The 15,830-nt window shown below is 37.6% G+C and overlaps 1 protein-coding gene across 10 annotated transcripts in view; it reads right to left on the bottom strand.

Annotated features, from left to right (window-relative positions):
- Positions 1–15,830, bottom strand: part of ERC2 (ELKS/RAB6-interacting/CAST family member 2) — an 830,030-nt gene that overhangs the window by 281,278 nt on the left and 532,922 nt on the right. The window lies entirely within an intron of this gene.

The raw sequence follows: 15,830 nt of genomic DNA, 5'->3' as shown, positions 1-15,830 counted from the left end.
AGTTTTCAAGAGCAGCATGAGTGCTAGTTTTCTTTTCCTTTGTTTAATCTCCAAGAGATTTCTTAATATAAAAAATCCATATCTTAACAAGGCTGGATAAGTGTGACAGCCTCCAACACAAATCCTAAAAAGCCAGGATATGACAAATTATGGGACACCTCTTAACTGCACTCTAATGCCCACACAGTGCATTTCCACTGACAGTGACAGGTACTTCCTTCTGTCGCCAACTGATGAGGAAACACACCACAGACAAACACATTAATCTCCTTCACAGTACAATGTAAAACTTTAATTACAACCTCATGCTTCCCTCACAACCACAGAACACAACACATACTATGTACACATATGAACTCTGAATATTTGCTAAAGTTGCTGAGCGTGTAATCAAGGTTTTGCATTGTGCCATGAGGGATATTAATGTTGCATACAGTATGTTTCTGTATCAGTTGTGACTATGTAAAAGATTTAGTTTGAAAATCTCCAGAAAATTCAATCCTTTCCTTGCAGATTTTGTTCTGTAAATTCAGACAAACGCACAGTTTCCTCATACAAAGAGGTCAAAGTCTCTGCTATAAGTGAAAAACTGAACCCAATCTTAATCTGGAGATGCCACCACACCTGTATAATAAATGCAGTTTAATGAAGAAGTTAATTATTTTCTAATGTGCTGTATGCTGATCATACTCAACTCTCTAACAATTTTTAGTAGAACCAAGCCATTGTGTTTCTTTGTTTTCCCAGTTCCTGGCTTCAGTAGAGGCCTGACTGAAAACTGGCTGAGGCTCAAATCAGACAAAACTTATCCCAAGAAGATAAAATGTTGTTTGAAAAGGGGAAGCAACTAGAGTATTGAAGGGGGTTGTGACAGCTCCATCAATTGGTGGAATACATTCACATTTTGATTAAAAGGATGAGAAACATCAGCATCCTTTTAGATTGCTGCCTGATCCTGAATCCCAAGTGACTTATGCATTAGTACTTATTTTCATGTGGTTAGCTATGAAAGTTTGGCCTTCCCTCTTTTTACCTCCAGCTTGCGTTACTGTAATGCCCATTACTTCACATTAAGACCACTAAGAAGCTTCACTTAGTGCAGCTCAGTGCCTAAAACTCTGGCATGAAGAATGAGAATGTTGATTTCTGAACTACCAGTCACTGAGAAACATGGTCTATTCCAAACATATTTAGTAATTTTACAAAGGCTTTCAAAGAAAATCTGAAGATCACACTACAGCAGAAAATGATTTTTCATTACTTAGTAGTATTATCACTTTTATAGTGCCTTTTAAAAGAAAAGTAATTGCAAATATACAGCTTCAAACTGAAAACACACGATGTGCCAATTTCTTTGTTTCTCTAAAATGTCATAAAAAGGTAAACTCTGAAAAAAGTGCCTTATCTGCAGAGGTATGCCAGAAAAAACATGGATCATCAAATACTTCCAAAGAATGAACCTGTTCCCAAAGTCATTTTCAAAGAATTACATTCCAGCCCCAAGAACACAATTCCAAGAACTTCTTGTAAAAAATTCAAAATTGAAGACCCAGTTATATGAGGAGTTCAGAACCTTTAACTCTCCCTAAAGTCAATGAGAGTTTAGTATGCTCAACATCTCTCAGGAAATGCTCAGTATCTGGCAGGATCAGACCCTAAAAGATGGGACTGTGCTATTAGGTTCTGGTCATTTTTACAAGGTTTTAGTGAAAACAAAGATCAAAAGAAATGTTTGTATCTGGTGTTCTGTTGATTTATATCAGTTTAACTGCCAATATTTCTTAATTCACAGTGAAACTGCACAGGCCACTGTTCATAAATATTTATGCAAAATGTTAGACGACTGAATTTAAGTAGTGTGTCAAGCTATAAACAAATTCACAGAATATTTGTTCCTTCAGAGAGCAGATGTCAACGTACCCAGCTTCTTTATTCATACAGCCAATCTAGAGGCATATCTCTTCCATTTTCTTTTAGTAACTTAGTATTCAGATGAATGGTGATTATTTAGACTACTAAATGTGTTGGAATTTAGATTGTGAGGTAGACCCACTATTTGTATTGTTATAGGATAGACCTGCAATCTATTCTTGAACATGAAAATTACATGTAATGAGTAATTTCCTGAGTGTACGATTGCTTTTTAGGGCTATTTATTCATTATAAGAAGTTATTTTTAGTGATTATCTTAAGTGAAATGTAATTCTAAAAGTAACAGGAACCATACATATGCTACAGTAGTTTATTTCTTATATATTATGTAAGCATCATGCATTGGGTAATTCTTATATCTTATTACCATTCATCTCTTTTAAGTGTCACATGAAATATCTGATCTTCTGCCTATAGCTTATACAAAGCTGAAAGGTTAGTACTTCCACCTTAAGAAAAATGTCACTAATAGATCCTGTGGATGTGTAAATGGTATTAAAAAAGGTCAGAGAGACCAAAGTCTGGTTTTCATGAGGTCTCACAGCTACAAGGTGTTTGGCTTTGTTGTTGGTGCTAGTTAAGGCATGTCTGGGTTATTTGATCACACAGATTAATACAAAGAATATATTTGAACTGTGAAGGAAAAAATACACAACAGGAAGCTTAAATGCAGCCACATGGCCCATCTGATTCTTTCAACCTCCTAATAGATGATGGGTTGAAATAACTGCCTTTACTTGTACGCTAATTAAATAGTCCGAACAGTGTATAAAATGGCTATAATAAAATTGAGTTTAACCATAACCTCCAGCTGTGTTCCACTATGACTCACATTCTAGGGCATCTTACCATATAATATGTAACAATTTTGTTAGCTGAGGTGTAATAAAACCCCAAATATATTCACAGCTTAAAAAAAAATTCATTAAAAAAATTAATGGCATTCATAGCTAATTACACAAAACACTAAGTTATATATTAATATGCAGTACCAGGTACCTTCCCTATCTATGATAATTCAGACTATTTAGCAAGAACAAATGATTTCCTTTATGTTGATTAATTCAAATACGTTCATCACATTTTCTTAACAATTGCTCTACAACAGGAGTGACCACCAAGCGCTCTTCCATTGACTCCAGTACTCCACCGGAGCGAGAAGCGTAGGCGGAGTCAATGGGGAAGCGTCAGCAGTCGACCTACCACAGTGAAGACACAGCGGTAAGTAGATCTAAGTACGTCGACTTCAGCTACGTTATTCATGTAGCTGAAATTGTGTAACTTAGATCGACCCGACCCCGTGTAGACCAGTCCTAAGATATCTCAATTATTTTCCAGTGTTAATATAGAGAAATACTATGAAATCACTGTCATATCATAGAATCATAGAATCATAGAATATCAGGGTTGGAAGGGACCCCAGAAGGTCATCTAGTCCAACCCCCTGCTCAAAGCAGGACCAATTCCCAGTTAAATCATCCCAGCCAGGGCTTTGTCAAGCCTGACCTTAAAAACCTCTAAGGAAGGAGATTCTACCACCTCCCTAGGTAACGCATTCCAGTGTTTCACCACCCTCTTAGTGAAAAAGTTTTTCCTAATATCCAATCTAAACCTCCCCCACTGCAACTTGAGACCATTACTCCTCGTTCTGTCATCTGCTACCATTGAGAACAGTCTAGAGCCATCCTCTTTGGAACCCCCTTTCAGGTAGTTGAAAGCAGCTATCAAATCCCCCCTCATTCTTCTCTTCTGCAGGCTAAACAATCCCAGCTCCCTCAGCCTCTCCTCATAACTCATGTGTTCCAGTCCCCTAATCATTTTTGTTGCCCTTCGCTGGACTCTCTCCAATTTATCCACATCCTTCTTGAAGTGTGGGGCCCAAAACTGGACACAGTACTCCAGATGAGGCCTCACCAATGTCGAATAGAGGGGAACGATCACGTCCCTCGATCTGCTCGCTATGCCCCTACTTATACATCCCAAAATGCCATTGGCCTTCTTGGCAACAAGGGCACACTGCTGACTCATATCCAGCTTCTCGTCCACTGTCACCCCTAGGTCCTTTTCTGCAGAACTGCTGCCTAGCCATTCGGTCCCTAGTCTGTAGCTGTGCATTGGGTTCTTCCGTCCTAAGTGCAGGACCCTGCACTTATCCTTATTGAACCTCATCAGATTCCTTTTGGCCCAATCTTCCAATTGGTCTAGGTCCTTCTGTATCCTATCCCTCCCCTCCAGCGTATCTACCACTCCTCCCAGTTTAGTATCATCCGCAAATTTGCTGAGAGTGCAATCCACACCATCCTCCAGATCATTTATGAAGATATTGAATAAAAAGCGGCCCCAGGACCGACCCTTGGGGCACTCCACTTGATACCGGCTGCCAACTAGACATGGAGCCATTGATCACTACCCGTTGAGCCCGACAATTTAGCCAGCTTTCTACCCACCTTATAGTGCATTCATCCAGCCCATACTTCCTTAACTTGCTGACAAGAATACTATGGGAGACCGTGTCAAAAGCTTTGCTAAAGTCAAGAAACAATACATCCACTGCTTTCCCTTCATCCACAGAACCAGTAATCTCATCATAAAAGGCGATTAGATTAGTCAGGCATGACCTTCCCTTGGTGAAGTAAGATATGATTTGGTAAGTGTTGCCTTCTTAATGGCAACTGCAGTATGTAAAACACAGACACACACATAGACACCCCCCTTCTATTTGTTCTTTCTGAACAGTACCTGCTTTATTATTTGTTTTGCTATTTACTTTAAACTTAGAGATCTTCTCTCCATAGGCTTGTCTTGACCCATAGCTAAATCACTATGTACGATAAGAGTAATTTCAAATATTATTGTTCATGGTGTATACATATCTTTCATATACCAGTTCCTTTTCGAATTCTTGCTCTGCCAAGTTCAGCAGAACTTTCTAGTAACTTCTGCAGCTGGAGAAACTTCAGGAGGCATGATCTTTGCAATTGCAGTGATTTTTCCCAGGGTGACTGAAAGGTAATGTATGTCTCTGATGTTTCTCAAAGACAATTGTACATATAGATGCGTATTTATTTCTCCTGGACAGGAGCAGCCAACAAACATTTCTACCACATGACTTTCATGAGAAGACATGATGAATGTCCCTCTCAACAGCCCATCCTTCCATAAAGAACTCACAGGATTGCAATGAATATATTCCCCAGATATCACTATCAATTACCTATTTGACATGCACGGTAATTGTGCTAGGTGACACTACAATCTTTGAATAACATGGAAGTATGCCATCTAATTGTGTAGCCTTTTAAGACGGTATTTCTTTCTGTTTATTGCTTAGGGTTGTATTTGTCTGTCTTTGCTAGAGAATTTGAATTAATTACAATTTACAAGGCAAATGGTGCCAAAAATTGTGATGCAGAGGGCTTTTCACTGGTCCTTCACACCGAGTGAGTTTTACTCCATATGTATATTTGCAAGATCACTTTTCTTCTTCACATATTACAGTTTCATGGGCACTAAATACTGCAGTTTTTAAAAGGCACTGATTATAAAGTGGCAGGGTGAAATCCTGGCCCTGCGCAGATCAATTGGAGTTTTGCCTGATTTTCAGAGGTGCTCAGCATCTAAGTTCCCTCTAAGCTGTGCGGCCATGCAGGGCCTATTAAGCACCATGCAGGTTCGCAGGGCTGCGGTGAGGAGAGATGCCTCTCCCCCAGCCCCAAACCTGCTGCAGCGGGGATAGGCACTCCTTCCCCAGGCCCAACCCAACCCAGCACCAGACCAGCCACGGCTGGGGAGAGAGGTGCCCCTTCCCTGACCCCAACCCAGCCCAGACCTGCCGCAGCTGGGGGGAGAGGCACCTATTCCCCCCCAGCCCAGGTTCTGCTGTGGGGAGAGAGAGCTGGGGGGAGTCCTCTCTCTCCACTGTAGCCCTGGGGCAGCCTGTACTCCAAACCCCTCAGCCCCAGCCCACCACATTAATTTTGTTATGTGCACCAATATGGAGCACCATACTGGAGTACCATATTGGTGCACACAACAAAATTCATTCCGCACATGGATGTAAAAAATTAGAGGGAACACTGCTGAGCCTCCATAGGTCCACTGGAAATCAGTAAGAGTTGCTGGGTGCTCAGAATCTCTGAAAATCAAGTTTATGACCTTGATTCAGTGAAGTACTTAAACAAGTGCATAACTTTAAGCACACAAATGTTTAAATTCACTGCTTAAAGTTACACACATGCTTAAGAAATTAAACAGAAAAATGTGAATGAAAATTGGAAGCTGTTTAAGAACATTTTAGTAGATGCCCAGAAAACCAGTCTCAACTGAAAAAGAAAGCTACATTGATTAAGAAACTAACCTGACTTAGAAGGTAAGTGAAAGCAGCTATACTAGGAATTGTAGATAATTGATAAAGGAAGTAAAATGACACAAAAAGTCATCTATGGCCAGCAAAATTAAAGCCAATAAGGAGTTGTTAAAGTATATTAGGAATAAAAGAAATCCTAACCATGGTATTGGTCCATTAGTAGATACATATGATATAATTGTCAATAATTCTATGTTTTTATTTGGGATAAAGCCAGATGATGATGGTGACATCTACGACAATGAAATACTTCCCATTCCAACAGCAATTAAGGAGGATGTTAAACAGTAGCTACTAAAGTTAGACAGTTATAAATCAGTAAGTCCTGTTAAATTGCAGAGGTTTAAAAGAACTGTCCGAAGAGCTCACTGGACTGTTAATGTTGACTTTCAATAAGTGTTGGAACACTGGGGAAGTTCCAGAGGACTGAAAGAAAGTTAATGTTGTGCCAATATTTAGAATGTGTTTATGGGATGACCCATGTAGTTCTAGGTCAGGCAAAACAATGGAATGGTTGAGACAGGACTCAATTAATAAAGAATTAAAGAAGGGCAATAATTAATACCTATCAATATGGTTTATGGAAAATAGGTCTTGTCAAACTAACTTAATACCATTTTTATGAGATTAAAGTTTGGTGATAGTATTGATATAATATACTTAGACTTCTGAAAGGCATTTTACTTGGTACCACACAACATCCTGATTAATAAACTAAAATGATACAAAATCTACATGGCACACATTACAATGATTCAAAACTAGTTAAATGATAGGTCTCAAAATGTAATCATAAATGGAGAATCACCACTGAATGGATGGGTTCTCACAGGGATCAGTTCTTGGCCCTATGTTATAGGGATAAAAGTGATCTGGAACTCCTGGTAAACTGGGCACAGGCAAACAATACATGTTTCAATATGCCAAATGTAAGGTCATATCTAAGAACAAAGAACATAGGCCATACATACATGATAGGGGGCTCTATCCTGGGACGCAGCGACTCCGAAAAAGACTTGGAGGTCATGGTGGATTATCAACTAAATATGAGCTCCTAGTGTGATGCTGTGGTCAGGAGGGCTAATGTAATCCTTGGATGTATAAACAGGGGGATATTGAATAAGAAGAGAGAGGTTATATTACCTCTTTGTTTGGTGCTGGTGTGTCTGTACTAGAATACTGTGTCCAGTTCTGGTGTCTCGCTACCAGAAGGATGTTGAAAAATTAGAGGGGGTTCAGGGGAGAGCCATGAGAATGATTTTAAAGAATTGAAAAAACCCACCATATACTGAAAGACTTATAGAGCTCAATCTATTTAGTTTATCAAGATTATCTGTAACTACCCAAATGGGGAACAGAAATTTGATAATAGAGATCTCTCCAATCTAGCAGACAAAGGTACCATGAAAACCAATGGCTGGAAGTTGAAGCTAGACAGATTTAGACTAGAAAGAAGGCATAGATTTTTAACCGCAAGGATTATTAACCATTGAAACAATTTACCAAAGGTTGAATTTTTTAGTTAAAATTGGATGCTGTTCTAAAAGATATGCTCTAGTTCAAGAACAGCTATTGAACTTAATGAAGGAATTAATACAGACGTTCTATGGGCTGTGTTACACAGATGGTGAGACTAGACAATCCTTTCTGGATTGAAAATCTATGAATTATTACATTACAGGAGTAACATGATGCATTCTGCTCCTTTACTCCCTGAGCAAAGACAAAGGACGGGCCACAATCTGATTCTTTGTGATTCAACTTACCTATTTTCAGTTTCTAACAATGCAACATTATACAACATTTAAAATCACTATGTTATCATGAAAAAAATCACTTAGTGGGAATTGATCATTCATTCATTTATAAAAGTAAATTTATGACTTTTATCCAGATGATGTTTGCCGGGGGAAGGAGAGAACTGTTTCGTTTCGCTACCTTAAAAAACAACTTAAGTGATGTCCTAGTCAGGGTTTATGCCTTCTCCAGCTGCATATTCCATCCACATATTTCATACTGTAAGTTTCTGAAGGCAAACAATAAGAATTAAGTATATTAAAAGAAAATATATTTTCCATAAATGTTCTGTAGGAAATAAACCACCAGCTATAATGTGGTTTAAGTAACACAAACAAATTTACTGCCGAGATTAACACGTGGGAATGTCATAAATGCCTGTTATCACTGACAAAATCCTCTTTGGACAGGCTAAAAGTAGTATATGCTTGGTCTCAGATTATAGCTATCTCTGCATACAGCAACTGCTGGTATGAGACTGATAAACTTTAACATCTCACTAATGTGTACTTTAATGCAGAACCTAAATATATCTGTTAGGAGAAATAATATTCTTCTGAAAAATAATACATTAAGTGCCATATAAATAACAAAAATGTTAATTTTAGTTGGCATATTTGAGTCATATTAATACTGCAATTTCCAAAGCTGCATAAGACATTTGGATGCCCAACCTTACAGCTATTATTCGATATAGCGTTCACTAGCATTTCAAACATGCAAACTGCAAACTATTAATGTTCACTTTTGGAGGGAAAAAGTTTTACTAGATTGTTTATAATTTCCTTGATGCTTGAAGTTGCTGCTATTACATTCTGTAATTTAGTAACATCCAAACCGAAATTACAAGTTCTGTTTTGTACAAAAATCTGTAAAAGGTTTCCTGGGTATTGATTGCTGTATTCTAGGTACTGATCTGAATTTTTGCACTGGATAAGCTCTTGGATACAACACTGTCTTCTTCCTCTTTATTCTGATCGTCTAATACGTTTCCATTTTGGATTGTAGATCACAGAAATGTCTTTTCTTCCTAGTCTTTTTTGAGCCCCTCATCAACATGCAGCTCATCTTCAACTGTTTCATAATCTGCATCATGCATACTATTCAATAGCCAGTTAGTTCATCAAAAGGCTGCATTTAATATTTCCCAGAGTCACCTGGGAGAGCAGCAGTAGAGATTAGGATTTTGTGTATTGTCAAATTAATAATAATAAATTATGATAATGCAGTGTTTTTAACCATCCTGATCTTCACCACATTTCAACCTGCAGCAGTTATACTTTCAAGTGCATCCTGGTTATCAGTTAAACTTGTCATTAAATGGTAATGATAGAAGTTCTTAAACAGTTTGGGCTAGAAGTTCAATTTCATTCAATGGAACTATATTGCTTCGTACCAGGTGAGAATTCTGGTCCTTTGCTTAACACAGAATCAATTTTGTTGCAGATAAGAGGGAAAATCTGGCTCTCAATTACATCATTATGGACCTGGAAAAACTCCACTAGCTGCAGTGAAAGTGTTTTAGATTTACACCAGCATAATAGTGCAGAGTTTGGCCCTGGATGCACAGTTTACTTTTTTATTTTCAGATTTGAAATATTAATTTTAACTTAAGTAGGGGCACTGTCTATACAGATGTCAGCAGCCTCAATACACAGTTTTTGAAGCTTACAAAATAATTATGTTTTCAGGTCTTAAACCATATGTTAATAGCATATAAAAAGTGTGTCTTGACTGTTTTGCTGTCTCTTATACCTGATTTTGCAATAATTGTTCAATAACAACAGTGTTCTTCTGTCTTACAGCTTTAAACTATCCATTCATGGTTTCACTAATGGCCCTTTTTTTTTTATTTAAGTGCCTGAACCATCAACATTTTTCTCTCCCTCTCCTGTTTCTGGGAATTTCCTGGCTCTCTATTTGACCACAGGAACCACTTCTGCTATTTTCCTACTGTTTTTAATGGTCTAAATCAGGGGTAGGCAACCTATGGCACGCATGCCAAAACGCGGCACGCGAGCTGATTTTCAGTGGCACTCACACTGCCCAGGTCCTGGCCACCGGTCCGGGGGGGCTCTGCATTTTAATTTAATTTTAAATGAAGCTTCTTAAACATTTTAAAAACCTTATTTACGTGACATACAACAATAGTTTAGTTATATATTATAGACTTATAGAAAGAGACCTTGTAAAAACATTAAAATGTATTACTGGCAAGTGAAACCTTAAATTAGAGTGAATAAATGAAGACTTGGCACACCACTTCTGAAAGGCTGCTGACCCCTGGTCTAAATGTCCATGGATTTCTTTTGTCTCCCAACTCAACAATTTCCATTTGGCATTCTTTTCTTCTTCTCTGTCAGCTCTATTCTCTGCCCCTTTGCCTACAACTACATACATTGGCACTCTTTCATTGATACGGAGACCAGCTTACCAGATTCTGATTTAGCTTCCCATCTGACAGCATTAGCAGGTGGCACTGAATAAAATGGCAACACAGGGTGGATCAATCATTGGTTGGAAAAATACATCATCAATAGTCACTTTTCATAAATGCACTAGATATGTGTGTGAGGGGGACATTAAATGTGGCAAATTCAAGGAATCTCACAGTCATTAAAATACTTTACTTTAGAGCTTTCTGCAACAGGTTTTCATCATATTTAAAAAACGTTTATCTACAAAAAGGAAGCTGATGGCATATAATAGTAATTTGCAGTCAGATACAAAGGAGAAAGAAAAAGATGAAAATGCCTAACATCAATAACTGCAAGAATAGGAGAGTCAGGTAGGACTTTTTTTAGACTGAGGATAATGTCATTAATTATATACTTTGAACCATTATTGTGCCCTCTGACCAAAGACCACAGCATTCTTTAGAAGCATTAATTAAGTCTTTTACCTCTGAAAGAGAAATTTGTATTATCTCCTTTGAGATCCAGAAAACCAAGGTATAGATTGATTAAATGATTTGCTCAGAAAATCTGTGGCAAAGCTCGGAAGAGAACCAACATCTCTTGATTCAGTGCTTTGGTCACAAAAGTATCTTTTTCCTCCTTATTAGAAGCCCATATGCCTACATAATTAACCAACAAAGCAGGCTAGAGGCTAGGATGTGGGGGATTCAGCACGAGGGGGCAGTAATATAAAAAAAGATTGAGCAAATCATGGCAAAAACCGGGTAAAGTACAAGCCCCCATGGCATCTCTAGAAAAAATGAATTAACTGGACAAGTGAGTAAATGACCAGATACAATGTCAGGAGTCAGTGAAAGAAAAGATACAGGAGCTTAAGAAAAAGACCACAGTGGAACAAGGAATTCTTGTGAAAACATTAGTCAAAACAAAATGATGAAGATTGGACCACGAGGTCCGGTCACACAACTTTAGAATTCATGATCTGTCTGTTGATAAAGATTTGCCTGACTCAGCAAAATTTGCTGAAAGATCATAGAATCATAGAATATCAGGGTTGGACGGGACCTCAGGAGGTCATCTAGTCCAACCCCCTGCTCAAAGCAGGACCGATCCCCAATTAAATCATCCCAGCCAGGGCTTTGTCAAGCCTGACCTTAAAAACTTCTAAGGAAGGAGATTCCACCACCTCCCTAGGTAACGCATTCCAGTGTTTCACCACCCTCCTAGTGAAAAAATCTTTCCTAATATCCAACCTAAATCTCCCCCACTGCAACTTGAGACCATTACTCCTTGTTCTGTCATCTGCTACCACTGAGAACAGTCTAGAGTCATCCTCTTTGGAACCCCCTTTCAGGTGGTTGAAAGCAGCTATCAAATCACCCCTCATTCTTCTCTTCTGTAGACTAAACAATCCCAGTTCCCTCAGCCTCTCCCCATAACTCATGTGTTCCAGTCCCCTAATAATTTTTGTTGCCCTCCGCTGGACTCTTTCCAATTTTTCCACATCCTTCTTGTAGTGTGGGGCCCAAAACTGGACACAGTAGTCCAGATGAGGCCTCACCAGTGTCGAATAGAAGGGAACGATCACGTCCCTCAATCTGCTGGCAATGCCCCTACTTATACATCCCAAAATGCCATTGGCCTTCTTGGCAACAAGGGCACACTGTTGACTCATATCCAGCTTCTCATTTTTTTTATTTTTTATTTGGCTATTGTGGTTTAACTGAACATAAAAAAATTATCTAAATTTTGCTGAGAAGTATTACACAATCCCTCCTAGAACTTCCAACATGGTGCATGCTGATGGCAACTGCTTCTGCATTTCCCCCAAAAGAAATGCTTTTGTTGTCTCTATTCATTGTAAACCACATCATTTTGTAAATTGTCATTCCTCTAAAATGGAAGTTAACTGCTCCTTTAATATTTTCCAAAAAAAAAGGAAGTTTTAAAACAATAGCGAGCACTACCTATGTATATGATGTGACTGTTCTATAGCATGGAACCTTAAATGAAGAGTTAGAGGATAAAATTACTTTTCCTTTCTGTTCCTCTTGAAATAGTCATTTTTGGATAATGGAACAAATTTACAACATCACAGATTGCTTGCAAATTAATGACTCTGATCCAGGCTGCCAGACACAAGTTTGTCTTTTTCTGGAAACCAACTATCAGTGTCACAATAATTGCAGACATTACAAAGATTTTGTAATGTATAAGTCTATTTGAAGCACTGGATTTCAGCCATACTGATATTGTGAAAGCATCAAATTAAACTTCAGCAAGAACTGAAAATGGAGTTCCATGAGGCCAAGACTGACCATCATCTGCTCTGTTGAACTTTTGACCTTCATGGGTGCCCCTTTTTATACTTTGTACTTAGTATCCAGACTGAGATGCTTTGATTCCTGGAAAGGGCACAATGTTTAATCAAGTTCTTATTTTAGTGTATTGTAGCAGTATACATTGTACACAGTCGATAGCGTGTATAGTGGGAACAGTCATACACAATCTTAAGTATAATCATGCTAAGGGTACAAGTGCTGCCATAAAAATGTCCTTCCTCTTACTCACTACAAAATATAAACAAAATGTTAGAGATAAGAAAATTACTGTTACTCAGATATTTTGCGAATAATGGTTTTTCTCAGACAAAACTAAACTGAAACATTCCTGGTTTTCTTTATTAGTATCCTCAAATACAGAATCAGGGTTTTCTCTTATGTAACACAAGGACTTAGAACAGACACATAGTCTGCTGTCCGTATTCTGCAATATTTACAAACAAGCACACTTCTATTTCTGTTACTGTGCCTTCCAAAAATCTTTTATGTCTGAAATTCTGTACACCACCATCTAATTTTCAGTGGTTCAAAATGAGACCATTTCTCTATCAGCACAACTATAGGATAAAGAGTTTGCCCAGTCATTCATACAAGTTGGTTTGCATTTAGCAAAAACCTCTTGACAGCTAGCAGCTGCAGTAACTGGCAGCCAAGTTCTTCTACCTCAAAAGTGCAGCCAAATATATATACATTAAACATTTAAAAGACATTTTCAGCATTGAATTGTAAATTATATTATAGGTACATTCAGGTAGCTTGGCTGGTATATGGAAATGAATGTTTTACACTTCATAATACCATAAAATATAGCCACATGCTGCATTATGCCATACAAATGTCTATCTATACGGTATACTATACATTTAAGTGCATACATACACATAAAAAGACAGAAAAAAAACTTAGTGACAAGGAGGCTAAATAAGTGGATTAAAGAGATACAAATATGTTAAGGGATTCAGTGAGGCGATTATAGCATTTTGTCTTTGTCCACTGAGATTCATAATACAGAAGTGTAGTGTCAGAAGCGTGAATTAACTTTAACAATAATCAAAATATGGAAACGTTTTAAAAAGCTGCCTTTGCAAATGGAGAGCATATGTAGAATATTACCCCATTTTTATCACCACAGTATCTCAGTTCTATTGTCTTCTTAGTACAATGGTGTGCTGTCAAGAAGTTGGAATTCACCTCAGGGCAGTGGTAAAAAGAAATATGCATAGAAAATTAGAATATAGCCAAAGAGGATTCCCATTATCAAAGTAAGCTTTCAGAAAATCAATAGAGAAATTCTGAACTATACTACAATAGCATAAAAACAGCAGGATAAAGCAAACTTTGTTGTTTGAATATATTCAAGCCTCAGGGCTTGAGGCTATATTTCATTAACCATGCTATAGAAGAAAATAAAACAAGGAATATGGACGTCTCAAACATCCAGTCAAGTAACTGGCTTATTAAGTTACTCTTTTCATTTCACCTAGGGTCCCATACACGCAGGGTAAACAAACATCACTCTCTCATACAATTTACTGCCAAACACCTCAACTAGTGGCTTAAGCAAAGCTATCTGCAACACATTCCAACGCAAACAACATCATCATCAAAACTAACATAGAGCATAGAGGGCTATATAAAATATTATATTAAAATAATATAAAGTCAATAAAGCCACAATTATGATACACAAACAATAGTCACATGTAATATTCCCTGTGGATATTCGACCAAAAGAAAGTAAATGAAAGCACTAGAAATGCGTATTACCAAAGGTTTAGAAAATATTTTAGAAGGGTTTTTTAAATAGAACTATTAACCAATCCACATTGCTTCCCCTCACATATGCACCCTATTAAAGCTATTTTGATCAGCCTGCTGAGTGAGACCTTTGCTCAGCAAGGAGCATTTTGAATGGTTGATAAATGCTTCTCTCTTCTGAAGGGTGGATTGTTGCAGTTCTTTACTTGCAGGAGTTCCTGACCTTGCTATCTCTAAAATGCAGCAGCTCACACTATCACAGGCACTCCATTGTTTCAATACATCACTCCTATTTAAAAACCTTAAACTGCCTTTCCAGAAAAGTTCATATCTTTAAAATTCTGCTATTTAAATGCAAGAAATGTAATATTTCGGTCCAGCATACTTGATGAATTTTTAAATTTTAATTAATGAGTTTTCTATTGCACTCACTGAACTTTCAGAACTTCTCACTAACATTAATGGCTTTATCTGACAATCTCCCTAAGGTAGGGAAGTATTATTGTGCCTATGTACCAGGGCATGCAGATGCAGAGCGGTTAGGGTCTATGTTTTCAAAAATATCCCCTCCTATTGAGCGCCTCAATCTTTGGGTACCCAGCACCTCTTAAAAATTTTGTCCTAGGAGCCTCCAGTGGGACCCCTAGCATTACTGGGCACTTTTGAAAATTTGAGCCAGAGTTGGCTAACCCAAGCTCACACAGGAAATCTGTGGAAAACTAGGGAATAGAGCTCCTATCTCTTGATTTCTATTCCAATGCCTTAAATACTAGGCACTCTTTTTTTTTTTTTTTTTTTTTTTTACTATTTTTGCAGTCAGCTAGGTCAAAACCATCTGGTTACTTAGGACTAGATTCTGTACTCAGTTATGCATATGCAAACTATCATTGACTTTAATAGTATCTAAAGAAAGATTTTTGACAGTAGCCCTAGTTATAACCTTTAGATGTTGGAAATTAGAGTACTCTATATTCCATGGCTACAGACTGACTTCCCGAAGTACCTAAAATGTCCTGTCCGTCCTGGCATTTAACATTTATCATATCTTTGATGCTGTACTCAATCATTTCTATAAAACAAGAATTTCTATCAAGTATTGTACCATGAAATACCTTACAATTTTTGTAAAATATGCTATATATGCACATTCATATGATGGATACTATATAACAATAGCTAACTATATATTATAAATTAAATCTATTGAATACATACATA

This window comes from Lepidochelys kempii, chromosome 7 (genome assembly GCF_965140265.1).
Source record: "Lepidochelys kempii isolate rLepKem1 chromosome 7, rLepKem1.hap2, whole genome shotgun sequence".
Taxonomy (NCBI): Eukaryota; Metazoa; Chordata; order Testudines; family Cheloniidae; genus Lepidochelys; species Lepidochelys kempii.
This window is presented reverse-complemented; position numbering and strand designations above follow the sequence as displayed.